Genomic DNA, 18,703 nt, shown 5'->3' with positions numbered 1-18,703 from the left:
ATTAAAAATATTATTTCATTTTTAGTAGGAAAGCATGTATGTCATGAATTGCCTTGGAAAACCATCTTATCTAAGTGAATTCATTTAAATGTGAGAGACTTGTATTTTTGCCAGCTAGAAATATAGATTCTAAATAAATCAACTCTGATTGTGACAATGGTCACTTATTATTTTCTGGGCACAAAACTTTTGAAATTAATAGGCTTAACATACACGTGTTAGTGCAATTTACCATGTTCACAGCTTCTGTTGTGTATTATGAAGGCACAAAAGAAGTGTGAGCCATGAACCCCATTGCCCAGGAGCATGTCCTACACCTGGGGGAAGAAACCACATGTTCCTGTAAATGTTATCCCAAAGCGATCAGGTTACTGTTTAGTGCCAGAATTGCTAATGTTGGTGGGATGGCCTGTGGATGTTCAAAGAAGGGTGTGGTGGGTGTACAAGACCTGGTAGCACCAAAAGTGAACTTGCCCAAAGGAAATGTTGGGAAATAAGTGGCAAGGGAGTAGATAAGGGATTGAAGGCAAGATTGGGCATTCTAGGAAAGGAATTGTTGGTACGTACGAAGACTCCAACTTAAAAATCTCATATCTCTTGTGGGAAACAATTGCAGAAGGAGTTGCATTTGATTACGGAACATTCTAGAGTTCAGGCAGTGCATAGTGCATGTAAAAGGGACTATTGCTGTGCACAAAATCAAATAATTGCCATATCAGTCGCAAACAAGAGGTTAAAGAAAGCTGTTTCACATCAATTGTCTACCGAACAGCCTAGGAACAATCAAGTCGGGTAGATTTATGAACACTTGTTGAGAGGCAAGTCAGGTTGAAGCAATGTTCTAGCATGCAGGCTTGCTTAAAATAATGGAATCAGTTCAGGCCACCACTGAAGGTTCTGATTCATCAGAAATGCGTGGAGCTTGTTTTCATTTGAGAGTTGCATTTCTTACCCTAGTGCTTTGGTTAAAATATCATGAAGTGGTTTCAGACTTAATTTTCATTGAAGTTTTATTCTTTTTTTCACTATGAGCCTTTGGTGCTTATCAAATGTAAATTTTCTCCACTGAAGGAAGAAACTACTAGCACAGCTATTAATAGTTTAATGAAAAGTCTTACTGCTTCTTAAAATTTATATTTTCATGCTGATTGACAATTGTTAATTAGTTAATCTGCTGCCTGTGCTCATGAGGTAGGTCAATATTATCTCCATTGTAAAATAAGATTGAGAAATCAAAAGTTTCCATGGATTGCCTCAACAACTTATTTCTGCATTGATGTGCCAAAAATAAATGAGTTTACTGTTACATATTTTTTTCTTAAATTAACCAAATCTGTTTATGTCGAATGACATTACCTAAAATATCTTTTCCTTTCTATAATACAATTAAAAAATCCATACCCGACATGATTTGTGACCCCTGAAAGTGGAGGCAGGCCCTTTGGCTTAGGGGTCAAGATGCCAGCTAAAATACCTGCATCTCAGCATCGGGGTCCAAAACCCGGCTCTGCTCCTGACTCCAGCTTCCTGCGAATGCAGACCCTGGCAGGCAGCAGCGAGTACACAAGTGGCTGGGTTACTGCCACCCACGTGGGAGATCCAGTTAGAGTTTCTGGTTCTAGGTTGGGCATTTGGCAGTGAGTCAACTGATGGAAACTCTCTTTCTCCATCTTTCTCTTCTGTCTCTCAAATAAATGGATAAAAATAGATTTTATCTATAGGTTAAGATGTCTAAGATTCAGAGTAGAATTTGGATAAATTTCTGTGTGTGTATGATATCTAACAGAAAACCCCAAAGTAGCAACCAAACTATAAAGAGCTTTTTTTTAGAAAGATCTATTTTATTTATTTGAAAGTCAGAGTGATTGAGAGAGAAAAAATAGATAGAGGTGTTTTTACATCTATTGGCTCACTACCCAGATGCCTGCAAAGGCCAGGGCTGGGCAGGTAAAGTCAAGACTAGGAGTTTTTCTTGGTCTCCCATGTGGGTACAGGAGTCCAGGCATTTGAACCATCTTCTGTTGGCTTCCCAGCCGTGTAAGGAGAGAGCTGGATTGGAAGGGAGCTGCTAGGACTTCACCTGACACCCGTGTGGGATGCTGGTGTTGGCAGAGGTTGCAGCTTTTCCTGCTGGCCCAGAAGGAAGGTTTTTTAATTTTCTGTATACAAGAATTCTAGCAATCAACAATCCAGAGCCGGTTTACAAGTTCTGTGGTCCTGTAGGGACAAAGACTTTCTCCTTGATGCTGTACTCCCTAACATGTGATTGTCAGGTGGGCTCAGAGAGCTGTTGGAGTTCATGTCATCATGTCCCATGAGAAATAAGCAAAATGAGAAAGGTAGAAGGTAGAAAAGTTAACAGAGGCTTCATTGTGTGAGCTTCCTTCTTTGAAAAAGACCTTCACATAAATCTCAAGCTAATTTCATTTAGATCGTTGAGATGGAAAGAATAGCTAAGCCAGGCAACTGATGGTATCTCCCAAAATTAGTAGATTTGGATACTTGTGTCTGAAGTTATTGTGTAATATTTGCATTTGTGGTGATATTTTCCTCCATCATGTAAAATTTAGAATACCTGCGAAGACATCGGTTTTTTATACTTGCAAGAGAGATGAGAGTTTTTTCTCTATTGATAACTTCTGTTCTTTAATTACTGAACAAGTGTCACATCTGATTTCTCCAGTGCTTCTCACCTTGCTTCTTTGATTTGAATGTGTTGGATACTCCAAGAGAGGAAACTAAGAAAACACAGCTTTATTGGAGCAGAAATGCTTAATACAGCCATGTCAGACGTGTTATGGATTTATGACCCCAGGGAATATTTCTTAAAGAATAACATAATGCATGAAACTTGGTTATACCCAACCAGTTTCGGCACTGTCTGGTTTAACCCCAGAAACAGTATCTTCCATGACAGCACCATAAAAGACATGTCATTTTAAATGTGTCTTGGAACACAGAGGTCAGTGAAATGAGAAACATATCTCATACCTGCTTTTTCTTTTTTTTTTTTTTAAAGATTTATTTATTTTATTACAAAGTCAGATATACAGAGAGGAGGAGAGACAGAGAGGAAGATCTTCCATCCGATGATTCACTCCCCAAGTGAGCACAACGGCCGGTGTGCGCCAATCTGATGCCGGGAACCAGGAACCTCTTCCAGGTCTCCCACGCGGGTGCAGGGTCCCAAAGCATTGAGCCGTCGTCGACTGCTTTCCCAGGCCACAGGCAGGGAGCTGGATGGGAAGTGGAGCTGCCGGGACTAGAACCGGCGCCCATATGGGATCCCGGGGCTTTCAAGGCGAGGACTTTAGCTGCTAGGCTACACCGCCGGGCCCCTCATACCTGTTTTTTCACTTGTGACATGTTACCTGGGCACTACTGGCCTGTCATTGATTGCTAATACGAGACATAGAGCTGCCATGATAGTTGGCCATAGGTAACCATGGGTGTATAATAATATTTATTTCTTCATTGTTAGTCATGGAGGAGCCCTCAAAATATGCCACACACCCCTTTTTTAAACCTCTCTTCTTTGCCACTACTAGGATCAACAAATAGATAGTGTGGAAAAGACACACTACCTATTTGGAGGGCTATAGAAGAATGAAGTTCTTCATTTGCTGAAGGAGAAAAAGTTAGAGTGGAATGCTTTTTGGTGGAAAGTTAAAGAGATCTTTCAAATTCATCTATTCCAACTTTTTTTTTTCTAGTGGAAAAGACAACTGAGACTCATTATTTAATGATTTCCTTTCCTGACTCCAGAATGTGTGTGTGTGTGTGTGTGTGTGTGTGTTTACCACAATTGTTGCATCATGTGAAATGAATAATAGTTACCACCCAACAGGGTTACCACGCAATCCGATCGTGTGTTCTGGGTTGGATAACCCTTTGATAGTGGGTTGATCCCCTTGTATTCTCCTGGTATGTAAGCGGGGGAACTCTATAACTCCTTAGCTCCCCTTCCCTTCCTTCCACCTCATTTGAGTGTCTCTACAGCCCTAGCTGCAATATCATTTTCCCGGAACTTGCTAGGAGACAGAAGCCCACTTGTCTGTGAGAAGGAAGTCTCCTGCCCATTGGAGGATTTGCCAGCAACCGAGGGTTATGTACTTTCCCGTGGATGAATGACCTGTGAGGACAGGTTCAGGTGCCATTGTGTCGCCAATGTTATCTTTGTGGTTGTCTCGTACAGTCTTGGAGTGGATATGAAAAATTCCTCTCTGCAGGGGGTGGTGTTGGTTAGCTGCCTGTCTGGTTTGTTCAGTGGTAGTGAAAGGTGAGGAGCCTGATGTGGGCCTGCCCAGTGGCTTCTTGGCTCTAGTTGTCTTGAGAGGCGCTGCCTTTTCTGGTAGAGTTTTTGACAATTTTCCACTCTGCTGCATATTTTTAGATGTCTCTAATCCTGTATGAGACTGATTTCCAGATTTTAATTAATCTCTGATATGTCTCCAGTATATATCTTTTTAAAAAAAAACATTTATTTTATTTTATTTATTTGAAAGGCAGAGTTGCAGAGGGAGAAGGAGAGACAGAAAGAGACATTCTTTCATCCACTGGTTCACTTCCCCACATAGCCACAGCAGCTGGAACTGGGCTGAACTGAAGCTGGGAGTCTGGAGTTTCTTCTGGATCTCCTGCATGGGTGCAGGAACCCAGGGCTTTGGGCCACACTCTGCTGCTTGCCAAGGCCATTAGCAGGGAGCTGGATTGCACATGGAGCAGGCAGGACTCAAACCAGCACCCATATGAGATGCTGGTACTGTAGGCAGACTCTTCCCCTTTTCCAGCAGCCTTCTGCCTCTGCCTCCTCAGTATGTATTATAGAAATTCTCTGAAACTGGGCATAGATTGAATGGGAAAAACAGTAAGTTCTAGCTGCTATGTTTGCTAATTGAAAAAGTTGTAAGTGCTTTCAAAATCAAGCCAAGCACGCTGGATGGCACAAGAGTAACACTATGGGCAAGTTCAAATGTGTGTCCTAGGCAGCGATCCTGCACCTCTGTTTACCATGCTCAGGAGGAATGAAAATGCTTCTTAGCATTGTTTGATGCTTGCAGATTATTAGTATGTATCTATCTTTGAGGGTGGGAAAGTATTTGATTAAAGAATCAAAGAGAGGAAGGGAGGAGCAGAAAGGCTCTCCAATATAAGCATATGCCTGTTTTAGAGCGTCACTAAAATGAAAAGGAAACGTTTGTCAATTTTTAAGAGCCTTAATTTTCCAATTATAAATTGCAAAGTTGGCAGTGATTCCTGTACTTAGGTTTGCTTTGGTGAGGCTTCATGATTTTTCTAATACCTCCAAAACATGTTGGTTTTAGATCTGGAGATGGAAAGAGATACCACTTTGAGAATAGTCCCCTTGTTTATACCCTGTTAGATCAAAGCATGCGTTTTTAAAGTAGCCATACCTGTGACATTGCTGCTTCATGCACGTGCATATGCAGTAAGTCTGCCAGTAATTCTGTTGAACCAGCAAAGACAGCCAGCCTTCGATATATTTGGATTTAACCAGCCCTCCAAAAATGTTTGGGAAAGATTGTGTTTACATTAAACATGTACAGTCACTTTTTCTTGTTATTATTCCCCAAACAGTATACCATGGCAAGTATTTACATAGCACTTACGTTGTATTGGATAATGTAAGTAATCCAGAGACAAGTTAATGCCTCCAGAAGCACGCACAGTGTATGTGCATGTATTATGTTGTTTTATGCAAGAGATGTGAGCATCCCTAGGTCTTGATATTGTTGGAGGGGTCACCTGGAACAAGTTTCCCTTGGATCCTAAAGAATGGATTAATTATAGAAATTGTTCCAATTGCTTATTGCTGGATTGTGAAGTACCGGAAATGTTTGTGGCTTAGAGACCTTGACAGTGTCTGCTAGTCCAGATTCTCTGTGTGGCTGCATCGTTCTTATGTTTCTCACGGGACTGACCTGGAGGTCTGCAGGGGCCTCACTCCCATCCCCGTGTGGCTGCACCAGGAGCTCAGCAGGGACTGTAGGTTAGCCTTCTGAGAAGCCTCTCCACGTGGCTGATTTGGCCTCTCCTAGCGTGGGTCTAGGTTCCAGGAAGGAGTGCTCGAGGTCTGAGTTGCAGTCTCCTGCAGCTCAGGCTCAGGAAGAACATAACGGGACTTCCTTCTGGTTCTGTTGCACAAAATCAGTTTGCAGGCAGACTCAGATTCAGGAGGAAGGAAGATCAACTCCACTTCTGGATGAGGGGTTAGGAAGGTCACACAGAATCAGAGCACGTGCAGTGACAGTTACTGTTGTGCCACCTTGGGAAGCAGAATCGGCCACCAAGACCAGAGTATTGCTTAGTATCATTTCTTCCAGGTCTGCCATGCAATGTTAATTGATCTTACACTTCTAAGTGCGAAATAGAAACAAGGACCTCTCCAGTGTAATTCCTTGAATAGCACTTTTGTTCCCTTGTATCATGGGTCCCCTTTCTAGGGTAGAATATCCTTATATTCCTGTTTTTACTCTGGTATAACAAAACTCGTTATTAATGAAAAAAGCTTTAGTTATAATATAGTAGTGAATAATGGTGACCCGTTTGAGCGATTCCTTTATTTATTTATTTTAAAGATTTATTTATTTTTATTGCAAAGTCAGATATACAGAGAGGAGGAGAGACAGAGAGGAAGATCTTCCGTCTGATGATTCACTCCCCAAGTGAGCACAACGGTCAGTGCTGCGCTGATCTGAAGCCAGGAGCCTAGATCCTCTTCTAGGTCTCCCACGTGGGTGCAGGGTCCCAAGGCTTTGGGCCATCCTCAACTGCTTTCCCAGGCCACAAGCAGGGAGCTGGATGGGAAGTGGAGCTGCCGGGATATTAGAACCGGCGCCCATATGGGATTTTCTGCACGTTCAAGGTGAGGACTTTAGCCACTAGGCCACTGTGCCCAGCCCAGATTCCTTTATTTATTTATTTATTTATTTATTTATTTATTTATTTATTTATTTATTTATTTTTAAAAAATACTTCTTTATTTGAAAGGCAGCATTATTAGAAAGAGAGAGGGAGAGAGAATGCTTGCTCCCATCCAGTGATTCTTTTCCCAAATGACTACAACAGCTGGAGTATGCCCGTCTGAAGCCAGGAGCTAGAAACTTCTTCTAAATCTCCCACATGGGTACAGGGTTCTAAGCTCTTTGGCCATCCTCTGCTGCCTTTTCAAGCACGTTAGCAGATAACTGGGTTTAAAGTAAAGCAGCTGAGACTCAAACTGGTCCCTGTATGAGATGCTGGCAGTACAGGTTGATGGCTTTACCCGCTGTGCCACAGCACTGGAAATACGACAGTTCCTTTTTGAGACACCTTACTATTTCCCCCAACACATTTCAGAGCATTTAGGGGTGGTAACCTGCACCTTTGAATACAGTAAACTGGGTAGTGACCAGGGTACTTGTCTCTCAGCCAGAAGTGTGGCATAGTTATCATGATTCTGAAGTTTCTACTTCTGTCTCTATTCAGAATTCACAATTATCTTTTCTTAACTTATTTCCTTAGTCTGTAGAAAACTTGCTGTAGACAGTCTGCTTGATTGCTTGTGTATTATTCCTTGTCTTTCCCGATGTCTTCTTTTCATTTGACTTCGTTGAATGAAGATGTTTAAAGCAGTGAAACTTTTGTAAAATTACTGGTTAGCATTCTGTGTGGTTTCCCACCCAGGCCTTGTGTGGTCCAAGATTTGGTATATGTTAGCAGAGGAAAACTGACTTTTCCTGATAAAGATGAGTCAGTTTCCTTTGGTCATAAGATGTTTATAGATGGGGACAGATGCAGAGGATGACAAACCTGGATCATGTGACCCCCCTAGATTGTTTTTCTTTGCGGGATTTCCATGTGGGAAGCGGTGGAGCTAGAACTTTGCTGTTTCTGAGCCCAGGATGTCCGCTGTGCAAGGTGTATCCATGTTTGTGGCCTGGTTGTTGGGCAGGGAGCCAGCACTGCATTGTTCTGAAGCATGCTCACTCTTTGGGAGAAGGACATGATCCTGCACCTCAAGTGAAACTTTCAGATGATTTAGTGCACTCCGGGAAGCTACTGGTATAGTAGTTACTTCCTGTGAATTGCTTCCAGTTTTTGTAATTTAATGGAAGAAGTTATTCCATCCCTTCTCCAGTGATTTTCTTTTGCTCCTACCAAGACTAATATATTGCCTTTCATTGTGATGATTGTTATTAGACGTATTTAGGGCCAATGGAGTTTCTAGGTTGTAGTATCAAGGAAGTCACATACTATGCCATTTGATCACCCAGCTGCTCCACTTAAAGAACTGAAATTTATGGGGAAAGTGAATGTCAAAAACACCATTAGAAGGGAACAGAAATGCTAGGGATAGAGAAGCTGAGCTTCCTCTTATAGTAGGTAGGGGAGAAGAAATGATAATTAGTGTAATTGTCACTTTGAGTTCTGGATTTGCTTTAATAGTAGCAGCTGAAGAGATAGATGCCTTAAGGAGTCTAAGATCTCATCTCAAATTGAGTCTGACCTGGTCTGGATGCTACACAGGAGGGGTCTCTGTGAAAGATATGATGATGATATGATTTGATCCAGGGTTCACTAAATGACAGACACCTTTGACTAGGACATCATATAAAACTGAGAAAAAGTACTGATAGTACAGTCCAAAAGATTTTCTAAATTTTGTATTTAGTTATGTGACTTAAATTAAACTGAGGGGTAATCTGTGCGCCATGATAATGGTAACTCAATAGTAATTAAGAGAAGCATTTATTCAAAATAATGAAAAGTATTTATATGAAAATACTATCAGATTTTCCGCTAGTGTAAGTGAATACTTGGAGTTCTACTTCTATCCCAGGATCTGGCACACAGTGGAACCTCCGTAAATGTCTGAGGAGTGAATGGTTGACTCAAGGCATGAGTCATATTGTCTCAGATTGGGAATATATCCAGCCCAGGGATTCTAATAAGGATTTGTAAAGACTGTTAATATGAAAGAAGAAAATGTCTAAAACTCACCAAAATCTTTTTTGCAGAAAGAAGGAATAAATATTTGGGTAAATGTCTTCAAAACAGAGCTTTCATCTCAGAACTCATGCAGAAACTGCTGCTTTCTGTCTATTTGCCATTTCCTCCAAGGGCTTTTGGTCTGTATCTATTCTGTCACAGTGGTAGATCACAGTAGGTGTTTCACATAGGCAGAACTTCCAAAGCACTGCGGTGTTGTCAACATCTCAAGGTATATTGTGTTTGGAAGTATCATCTTTCATGTTCCAGTTGCAAACTATGTGATAGCCTTAAATTTTCGAAGCACTCCCCCCACAATAATTTTTAATGGATTGATAAGGCCAAATAAAGAAGTGGATACAAATTTTGCATGGATTTGATGTAGCTTGAATATTGCAAATTGATTTTGTCAAAACTGCTGTATAACTCATACTTAGCAAAACTGGATTACAAAGTCTAACTTACAGGTATTTGTTTTTAAGCAGTTAGCATTGCAAGTAATCTCCTGACTTCAGTTTGGTGTATTATAGGTATTTTGAAACCTACCTTAAAGAATGTGGGTCTTGCTTTAGGTGCATATTTATTCTTTCTGTTTATCGCTTTCATGATGTGGAAGAAACAAGAAAAGAAGAGAGAAGGAAGGAAGGATAGAAGGAGAAAAGGAAAGGAGAACTTCATAATTCATGGCATGGCCACATATTCACACATTCAACAGGTCCAGGGAATTGTAAAGCATTTCATTTTGCATTTATTTATTTGATGCATGTTGAGTGAATACCAAGAAAATGCCAGAACTGATTCTTGTACTGAAAGGATAGCCTTGAAGATCAGGTAAGATTCCTGTGTTCAAGGAGCTGATTGTCTAGCGATAATGATTAAGCACAAGCTAGTACAGAAAAATGGACTAGGGATTGTAATGAAGCACCAATGAGCTGAGAATGTAGTGGGGAGTACCACATCCTAGGAGGGGCTGTTTCGTATCAGGAGAGGCTTGCATGTGACCTTCAGGAAAAAAAACAGTATTTGCAGAGGCAAGAGGAAACTAGACATGCATTTCAATGTAAACATTGTAAAGTATGGCCAAGAAGGTCAAAACACTATCTAAAGGAATGTTTGCTCAGGAAAATTCTCTGAATCCTTTTCCTGTTCCAAATGTACCCATTGGTTTCTGGTGATTTAAGTCTGAAGACCATCAGCACTGTAGTTTATTAAAATAAAGTGTGACTTGGTATTTTTGGAGAAATAATCTTGCACCCTAAATTCATAGCAAGTCTGGGCAAATAGTAAGTGTGCCACTTGCATATAAGAAATTGTTGCTCAAAATGTGCAAAAGTGTCTTGACACGGAAAGATTCAAGTGTTATTTGTAGTGTCACAGAATAAAATAATATTTACAGAAGAGAGCAGTGGCTGAAAGCAATAGTTTCTCTTTGAGGAATTATATTTTTGTACCTCATTCTGTTATTGTGTGGGATTATGTTACCAGGGATTCTACATCAACACTGGCTATTTTGTACAATAGAGGGAATAAAATAAAACTGTAGTTTTTAAGCCACAAGTTCTAGAACTGAGTGTGGCATTGAAAGGAAAAATAGATAAGGGTGAGAATAAAAGGTCATGACTTCAGTCAGTCTCATGTTGTCTGAAACTGTGTTGTGTTTTTAGCTAAGATAGTGCAGGATATAAGGAAAGTAAAATTTCTTGGGCTACATTAGTAAAAATTTAAAAAACTAGCAGTAGTGAGTGTTGATAAGGATGTGGACTAATGAGGACTTTGAGACCCAGCTGGTGGGAGTGTGCTTTGGTAGAACCACTTTGGAAAGGATATTTGGCAATGTTGGGTAAATTTAAAGACTTTACACTCTGTAACTCAGCAGTTCCCCTTCTCCATACCTTGGAGAGATGTATGTGTAGGAGGCAGGTGCATGTGTGTGTCTGTTTGTATGCGGAACAGCATTATCCGTAATAGGAAAAGCTGGAAAATACCCCAAAGCCAATCCAACAGAATTAATAAACTGTGCTTATTCATGTAATGAAATATTATCAGCAATAATGTGGATGAACAGTGACTGCGCTCACCAATATGCTTAACCCCCAAAGTTGTAGGGTTGACTCAAGAAACAAGGCAACAAAGGATGCAATCAGTACAAATGAATTCACAAAAAATTCCAAGCATGGTGATGCTTAACTATATGGTTTTAATTTCTGTGCATAGGGGGAGTTACAAGAACAAAATGATAACCAGCATCATAAAAGTTGTGTTAGTTGACTTTGAGAGAAGTCGTTATTTGCGGACAGAAAGGATATTAGATGTGTACCTAAGTGAGTATATATCATCAATTAATTTTTAAGAACTTTTCATTTTTAATTTGAAAGGAGGAGGGGTTAGGGGAGAGAGAGAGAGAGAGAGAGAGAGAGAGAGAGAGAGAGAGACAGATGATTGACTACAAGGGGTAAGTTAGGTCAGACCCAAACCTGAAGCTTAGAAAACAATTCAGGTCTCCCATTTGGGTGGCAGGATCCAAATACTTAGCACATCACCTCTGGTTCCTGCAGTAGCAGGAAGTTGAACTGAAAGCAGAGTAGCCAGAACTCAAACTGTCAGTCCAATTGGCGATGTGTGTCTCAAACAGTTAACCAGTGAGACAAACACCTGCCCCTCATCAGTGTTTTAAAAATAAGATGTTAAGTGAAAGAGGTAAAGAATGTTATATATAGCAGCAATGTAAGACAATTAGCTTAGTTATAAAATATGTTCATTTTGGGGAGCAGCACTGTGGAACAGGGATAAAACTGCTGTCTGAGTCTGTAGCCATACAGGCACTGGTTTGAGTCCCAGCTGCTCCAGTTCTGCTCCAGATTCCTGCTGGTGTCCTAGGAGAGCAGCTCAGTGAGGATATACCAAGTGCTTGGGCTCCTGCATACATGTGGGAGACCAGGAGGAAGTCCCTGCCTCCTCCTTTGGCCTGGCTATAGTGGTCATTTCGGGAGTGAGCTAGTACATTGAAGATCTCTCCCTCTGCTGCTCTCTACCTCTGTCAATCTGACTTTGAAATAAACGAATAAATAAATCTTTGAAAAAATTTCCATTGTAGGGCCTGGCACAGTAGCCTAACAGCTAAAGTCCTCATCTTGTATGCACTGGGATCCCATATGGGCGCTGGTTCTAATCCCGGTGGCCCCACTCCCCATCCAGCTCCCTGCTTGTGGTCTGGGAAAACAATCGAGAAGAGCCCAAAGCCTTGGGACCCTGCACCCACCTGGGAGACCCAGAAGACGCTCTTGACTCCTGTCTTCGGATCGGCTCAGCTCCAGTCATCACAGTCACTAGGGGAGTGAATCAGAGCATGGAAGATCTTTTTCTGTCTCTTCTCCTTTGTATATCTGACTTTAAGTAAATCTTAACAAAAAGTAAAAAAAAATTCCATTGTTATATCAGATGTAATTTGTTCAGAAGTAGTATAGAATAAAAATGGGAAACTTGTTTTCTAGAGTTATAGACAAAGAGACCCTAGACCTTTTGAATTACACTTAAGAGCTAATGTGTAGCATATTGTTTTCTTGTGACTTTTTTTTATTGATTGAAGCAGTCTTTTGAATCATTACACAGAAGCAAATAGACAGGAAAATCAGCAGAAAATTAACAGCAGGGAAAAAGAGTAAGAATAGTCATGTTATCTAGAGAAGCTAAGACATTTTGAGAAGCTAAGACATCTTTATTGCTCTTATTATTTTAAACTCATCTGTGACTTTTTTTGTGTGTGTGAGGGAGAGCCTTAATAGTTCCCCAGTAGTGCCGCCGTTGAGGAGTACTATCCGCTAATGAAAGAGAATGTGAATAAAGTCATTTCTTTCTTAGGTTGATATGGATCAAAGCTGAACTTCAAAATAACACGGCAAAAATGAACCTTTTAAGATTCTAAGTTCTTACCAAGGATAATATTCATTAACTAGAATTTACTTCTCATGCTGTGAATTAGAGAAATTATTTGCAAGGAAACAAGAAAAATTCATCTTTAATTTGCTAATCCCAAGGCACTTATTGAAAAAAGTATGTTTCAGAAAAGGATGTCTTTGTTTTGTTTGCTTATTTACAAAGGAAACAGATTTCACGTATTTCGTATATACAGTCTTAGCAACATAGTGACTTTTCTCCCTCCTTCCTTTCTCATTTTTTTTCTCTCAGTTCTTGTAGTGACATAACCAATTCCAAAAAGTGAGAATTTTTATTTTGAATAGGTGGTAGTTATGGAGTATACTCTTGTGGGAGCTTTAGATGAATGGCTTGAAGGTTGTATCGCATGCCAGAAACTGTAAGTGTCATTTGCTAAAAACAATTGCCAAATTGATTTATTTCCATGATAAAGCCATACAACACTATTTAAATACCTGAGACATAAAAAGGAATACTGTGAAGACAGCCAACTACTCCACTGCAGAGCATAAAATCTAAAAGTGTTGGGAAGAGTATTATAAATACCTATCTTGAGAAGCTCAATTAAAGTTTGGAAATAATAATTTTGTTGTTAAATCTCTGAAGAGCTACAGTAGTAAAATCACCTTGAGGTAGAATCCAGAAAAACTACTTTTAAATATTGTACTCCTGGAACAATGATTGATTGATTCTCTAGTGTAAATTTCTTGATAATGTCTGTTCAGAGACCTGTAAGAAATTAAGGAATTTGTGTGTATGTATGTGTGTGTGTGCTTACACACATGTAAGAAAGGAAATCTGTTAGCACAGTAGCAGCTCTTTTTGGAGCTGTCATCTGGGCAAAAAGGTAGGGGAGTGTTTGGTAGTAACCACAATGGAATTCTTTGCATGCTTTTTCTTTAATTATTGATTAAAATGATCCCCCCAAATAGGGTATCCAGAACTTTCCCCTTATATAATATTCTTTTACCTCTCCTCAGTTTATTTCCCATCAATTGAGAAAACTAAGATATTGACTTAGAAATCAAGGCAGAATCCACTTGAGGAAACCACTGGACAGTGTGGCGCTGAAAGTGACCTTGGGGATCATTACATTCAGTGGGTTCGTACTCACTCAGGAAACCCCAGGACTTTCAGTAGCTGAAAGAGAAGGAAATGTTGGCACTGCAGTTGGGCTCTGTGCACCTGCCCTGGGTTTTATAAGTTTCTTTCTCTGGGACTTCCATTGAACATTTTACTTAAAGAATAATTTAAAATAATTTGTAAGTCACCACTTTAGTGCCTCATATCATTATCCTCCACTTTCACATTTTGAGTAAACTGTAGTCCAGAAAAGTTGTAGCTTGATTAGGATTATTGAACCAGATTTCTCATAATGACAAAAACAGCAGCAGAAGCTGTTACGTTCCTTTCTAATGGGGTTCCTTTCCTGACGATGCTGGCAACATTCTTTTCCCCCACCCCAGCCCCGCATCCCTGCCCTTCAGCTGTATTCTGTGGTTCTTAATGATAGCACCATTTTAAAAAAACACCACTTGTACTATCTGCTTTTGTGTTCCTATGCAGAAGCTACCCATTCAAATGATATGAGAAAAGACACTGTTGAGTTAAGCAAGGTGTCACTAGAAAGCTGAGAGGCCGTGTTTACCAGTGTCAGAAGGACATTCATCAAGGAGGCCTTTTGGTGTAAGTGCCTCATTATGGTGCCTTGACCTGAAGGCAACCTGATAGGTGGTGAGAATGAGACTCAGATATCAAAGCACAGCAAACCAAATTCTAAATGTTACTGCAGTAAATAGGTAAAACTCAATAGAATGTAGCCTCTTCATCTGATGAGTGTTTCAATTTGATGGGCACAGCAAAAAGCTGGAAACTGGCAGGTGGCAAACACAGGTGTTGTTAAATGTAATCATATGACTTAATTCAAACCAGTGGCTTGTCCTTCTGTTTCCAGGACAGATAGTATGTGGCAGTTTAAGAAATCCACCATGGGGTGGGCTCTGTGGTATAGACAGTTAAGCTGTTGCCTGACGTGCTGCCATTCCGTATGTGCGCCAGTTCAATTTCTGGCTGCTCTGCTTCTGGTCCAACTCCCTGCTGATGTGCCTGAAAAAGTAGGAGAGGATGGCCCAAATGATTAGGCTCCTGAATCCATGTGAGAGATGCATATGAAACTTCCAGCTCCTGGCTTTGCTTTTTCTTGCTCTGGCCATATGGCCATTTGGGGAGTGAAGCAGCCTTTCAAATGAAAAATAAATGAATCCTTAAAAATTATTAAAGAAGAAAGTCACCTTTGATGATACTTACATTTTTTTCTTCTACGCTTTCTTAGTTTTTTCCTCATTTCTTTCTTGTCCCCCTTCTCGTGTTAATCAAGTTACTATTGTGTACCAGGATCTATCAGGTATGGAATCTTTCTTACTGCAAAAGAAGTTTTTTTCTCTTGGTGCTATGATTGGAATTTCCAAATAATGCAGGTAAACATGGCTTGAATGTCAACAAGTTAAAAAAATTAAACATACTTATTTGAGAGGTAGAAAGAGAAGACAAGAAGCAGAGAGAGAGGTGGGGTTGACCCTATCCTCTGATTCAGTCCCCACAAGCCTGTATGGAAGGGCTGGTCTTGGGATGGAGCTGGAAGTTGATAAGTCAGTGTGAGTCTTCCACATTTTGGGCAAGGAATTCTACTGATGTTGTCACTGATGCGTCCCAGGATTTCTGCTGAAGGATGTTGGAATCTGAGGCCAAAGCCAGGAATCGAACTCAGGTTCTGATGTGGAATGTGTTGTCCTAACTTACGGCTTAAGTGGTTACTAGGTCAAATGCTTGCCCCTTTACAACTTTTCTAGTAGAGTTTCATCTAGAGAAAACATTGCTTATCATATTCTGAAAATCCTGAGAGTCTACACATTTTCTACTCATGGAAAAGTAGGATTGCAGAGTAAAGAGGTGCCTGCTTGTAGAACAAAACACAAAAGTGCCATGCCTAGGTATGGAGAGAGAGTGGTGGCTATCTGAGACAGGAGTTGTCAGTGGTGTTTACTGACTCAGGGATCTAGGGGGTTTGAAGACAACACCTTGGGGTGCTGACCTGTGTTTCTCCTGGTCTAGGGCAGCTTCCTTGTTCAGCTTACTGCTTACCAGGAAAATTCAGCCTTCCCTGAATTAACACCAATTTCTGTGAGCCAGCATCTGAAGCTTGGATTCATACTTTTAAATGACTGTGTTTAATCTCACTGCTTTTCTCTGGAAATGGCAATACCAAGGGATGCTGCTATGTGAGATGGCCACATTCAAACATTCCCTGTGAGGATTTGGAAAGCTTTCCTAAGCCAAAATACAGATCATGGGACACTGACTGATGTCAGTGCATTTAAATAATGATCTTTTCCAAACGACTTTAGAAATGTGCATGCTTGTGAGTTGGTTGTGTTTTTGTGGGCTTTCACTTTTGGTAATGTAAAATAGAGAGATTCATATCCACTTTCAACAAGAAGAATTTTGCTGGGACATTGCTTATGGCTGAATGTAAGAGAATGAAGCTCAATTTCTTATCATTCAATTATATCTTGATGGAATTCTGTAGTGGGATCCCTGCAATTTGGTAAACCTATTAATAGTCTTAGTAATATGACCAAAGCTGTCTTCCTGTAACAATGGTCCCATTACTGTCCTTTCCTCAGATACCCCACAAAACTTTGTTTCATTTAAACCAAATTTGGGGATATCATAAACAAAGGGAAGGCACTGAATTTATGTCTCCATCCATCCATTCGTTCATCCTTCCATTCAAATTTATGGCCTAGTCTATCTTGGATATGGAACCCAGCAGAAATTGCTGTGTATTTAAACTTGGGTAGCAAACCATGGTGTTAGCATTTGCCTCTGTACTCATTTACAGTTGACACTCGGGGCTCCCAGGGAGGGGCTTGGAGTAAGGGCACATAGTGTGAACTTTACTGGTGCCACAGCCTGCAGTGTCAGCTTGAAATAAGATACCAGCTTTCTAAGGTGTTCATAACCATCTAAATGGCCTGACTATAAGTGTTAGTTCAATTTTGGGGTCAAAAAAAAATAAAACCTGTCCTTCAGAAGGCAGCTGATGGCCAGGCCAAATTATTCTGAACCTGAAGCTACAGTTCATGTTGATGTTATTACTAATCCATGCACCTTCTTCAGTTCTTTTGGATGCTTGTAAACTGCAGGCTGCATGCAGTTCATGAATTTGGCTGCTTTTCCATAGCTGCTATGAAAATTGCAAACAAAATTGCTTTTCATTTTGCTTTGACAGGCAGTTTTAATTTTATTCATCATTTTAGCAAATTATATAACGTTTCAGTTGTGTGCTGCATTGCTTTGTCTTTTTTTGTACTATATTTATGCTGAAAATCTGAAAACAACAATAAAGAAGAGACCAATAATAGCATGTTGTAGTAAAAAGGGCTTATTAAAAGGATATTTTCTGCCTGGATGAAAAACTTCCTTGAACATGTCATAAATAGTTTATAACACACAGAGCTACACTTTTATTGTCTGTAGAAGTTGATTGTCTAGCTAGCCACATTTTTAAAATTAAAAAATAATTCCCCCCAATTTTGAATTTATGTTTTGTTTACCCAGACCTTGTCATAGCCTAATTAGACAATGACTCTATCTGAAGTCTACGAAAAAACACTAAGTAAATCTTGGACACACAGGAGACCTGGGGGTGAATGAGGGGAATGTATTGGGTAGGGAAAGATGGAGGAAGCTCATAAAGATTTATCTGATAATCAAGTACATACATTTTCATTTTGTAGAAAAATTGCTAATCCTGTGTCAGCCAATGGGCTGGTTTTATTGTGTGCTTCCCAAGCTCTTCCTTGTAGTTGCAGCATTATGAGGAGCCCTGCAAGCATGCCATAAAAACAGAACAAATTTGGTGCTGTTTTTGCTCATTGATGTCTCTTGCACAAGGCAAGTTCTGCTCAAATATCACCGAGGGCTGGTGGCATGCTCCGTAACCTTGCGTGTAAAGGCATTGGAGAAGGGAGGGGAATCCCTTCTGCCAGGGGTTTGAAAGAAAATAATGTTGATCCACAATACTTTTCAGGACATAAAGACTTTTATTTAAGATTTACAAGATTGCCGGTAAGGATGATTCATAACCGAGGTCCAGTTTTCCTTAGGGATTAACCACCATGGTTTGTTTTTTGTTTTTCTAGCATAGCAACTGAATTTCATCATTCATTTTGTCATTTAGCAATAGAAGACAACTTCACCAAAGAAGCTCACAGTACGAGTAAAATTGGAAGTAAATGGAAGCCATATGTTGTTGCTGTAATTTCCAAGGTTAAAAAAAGCTATAGTTTTGGCTATTGCCTTCTATTCTGCATAGAGAAGGTAATGAATGCTTTTAGTATCAATAGCCTCAAGTTTTCAAACATATTTATTTTGTTCATGAAAATCAGAAGAGCACATGACTAAAGTCTGCCGAGCAAGACTGATGTCTGGCAGTAATCCATTTCTTAACTTACGTACAACTGTGGAGTTATTAATGCTAGTCAGGTTATGTGCAAGGATTCAGGAAAATTCTTTATTCCTCATTGACTCCTGACAGTTATTGTACCTAGGAACTGGGTAACGTGTTCTGAAGTGAGCAATTATGGAAATGTTTACTTCACTGGCTGCATGTAAATGTGTGCAGAGAATGTACTAGAATTTTTCCTTGGGGGTATTTAATTCTCTCCAGGGCAATGAAAATCAAATGATTTCTTTTTTTTTTTTATTTTCAAAGCTG

The 18,703-nt window shown here is 40.0% G+C and overlaps 1 protein-coding gene across 2 annotated transcripts in view; it reads left to right on the top strand.

The window, feature by feature from the left end:
• Positions 1–18,703, top strand: part of ZNF521 (zinc finger protein 521) — a 285,548-nt gene that overhangs the window by 50,129 nt on the left and 216,716 nt on the right. The gene's annotated exons all lie outside the window — the stretch shown is intronic.

Source organism: Ochotona princeps, chromosome 18, assembly GCF_030435755.1.
Source record: "Ochotona princeps isolate mOchPri1 chromosome 18, mOchPri1.hap1, whole genome shotgun sequence".
NCBI classification, from domain to species: Eukaryota; Metazoa; Chordata; class Mammalia; order Lagomorpha; family Ochotonidae; genus Ochotona; species Ochotona princeps.
Note: the sequence above shows the minus strand (reverse complement) of the source record. Positions and strands in the feature narration are given on the sequence as shown.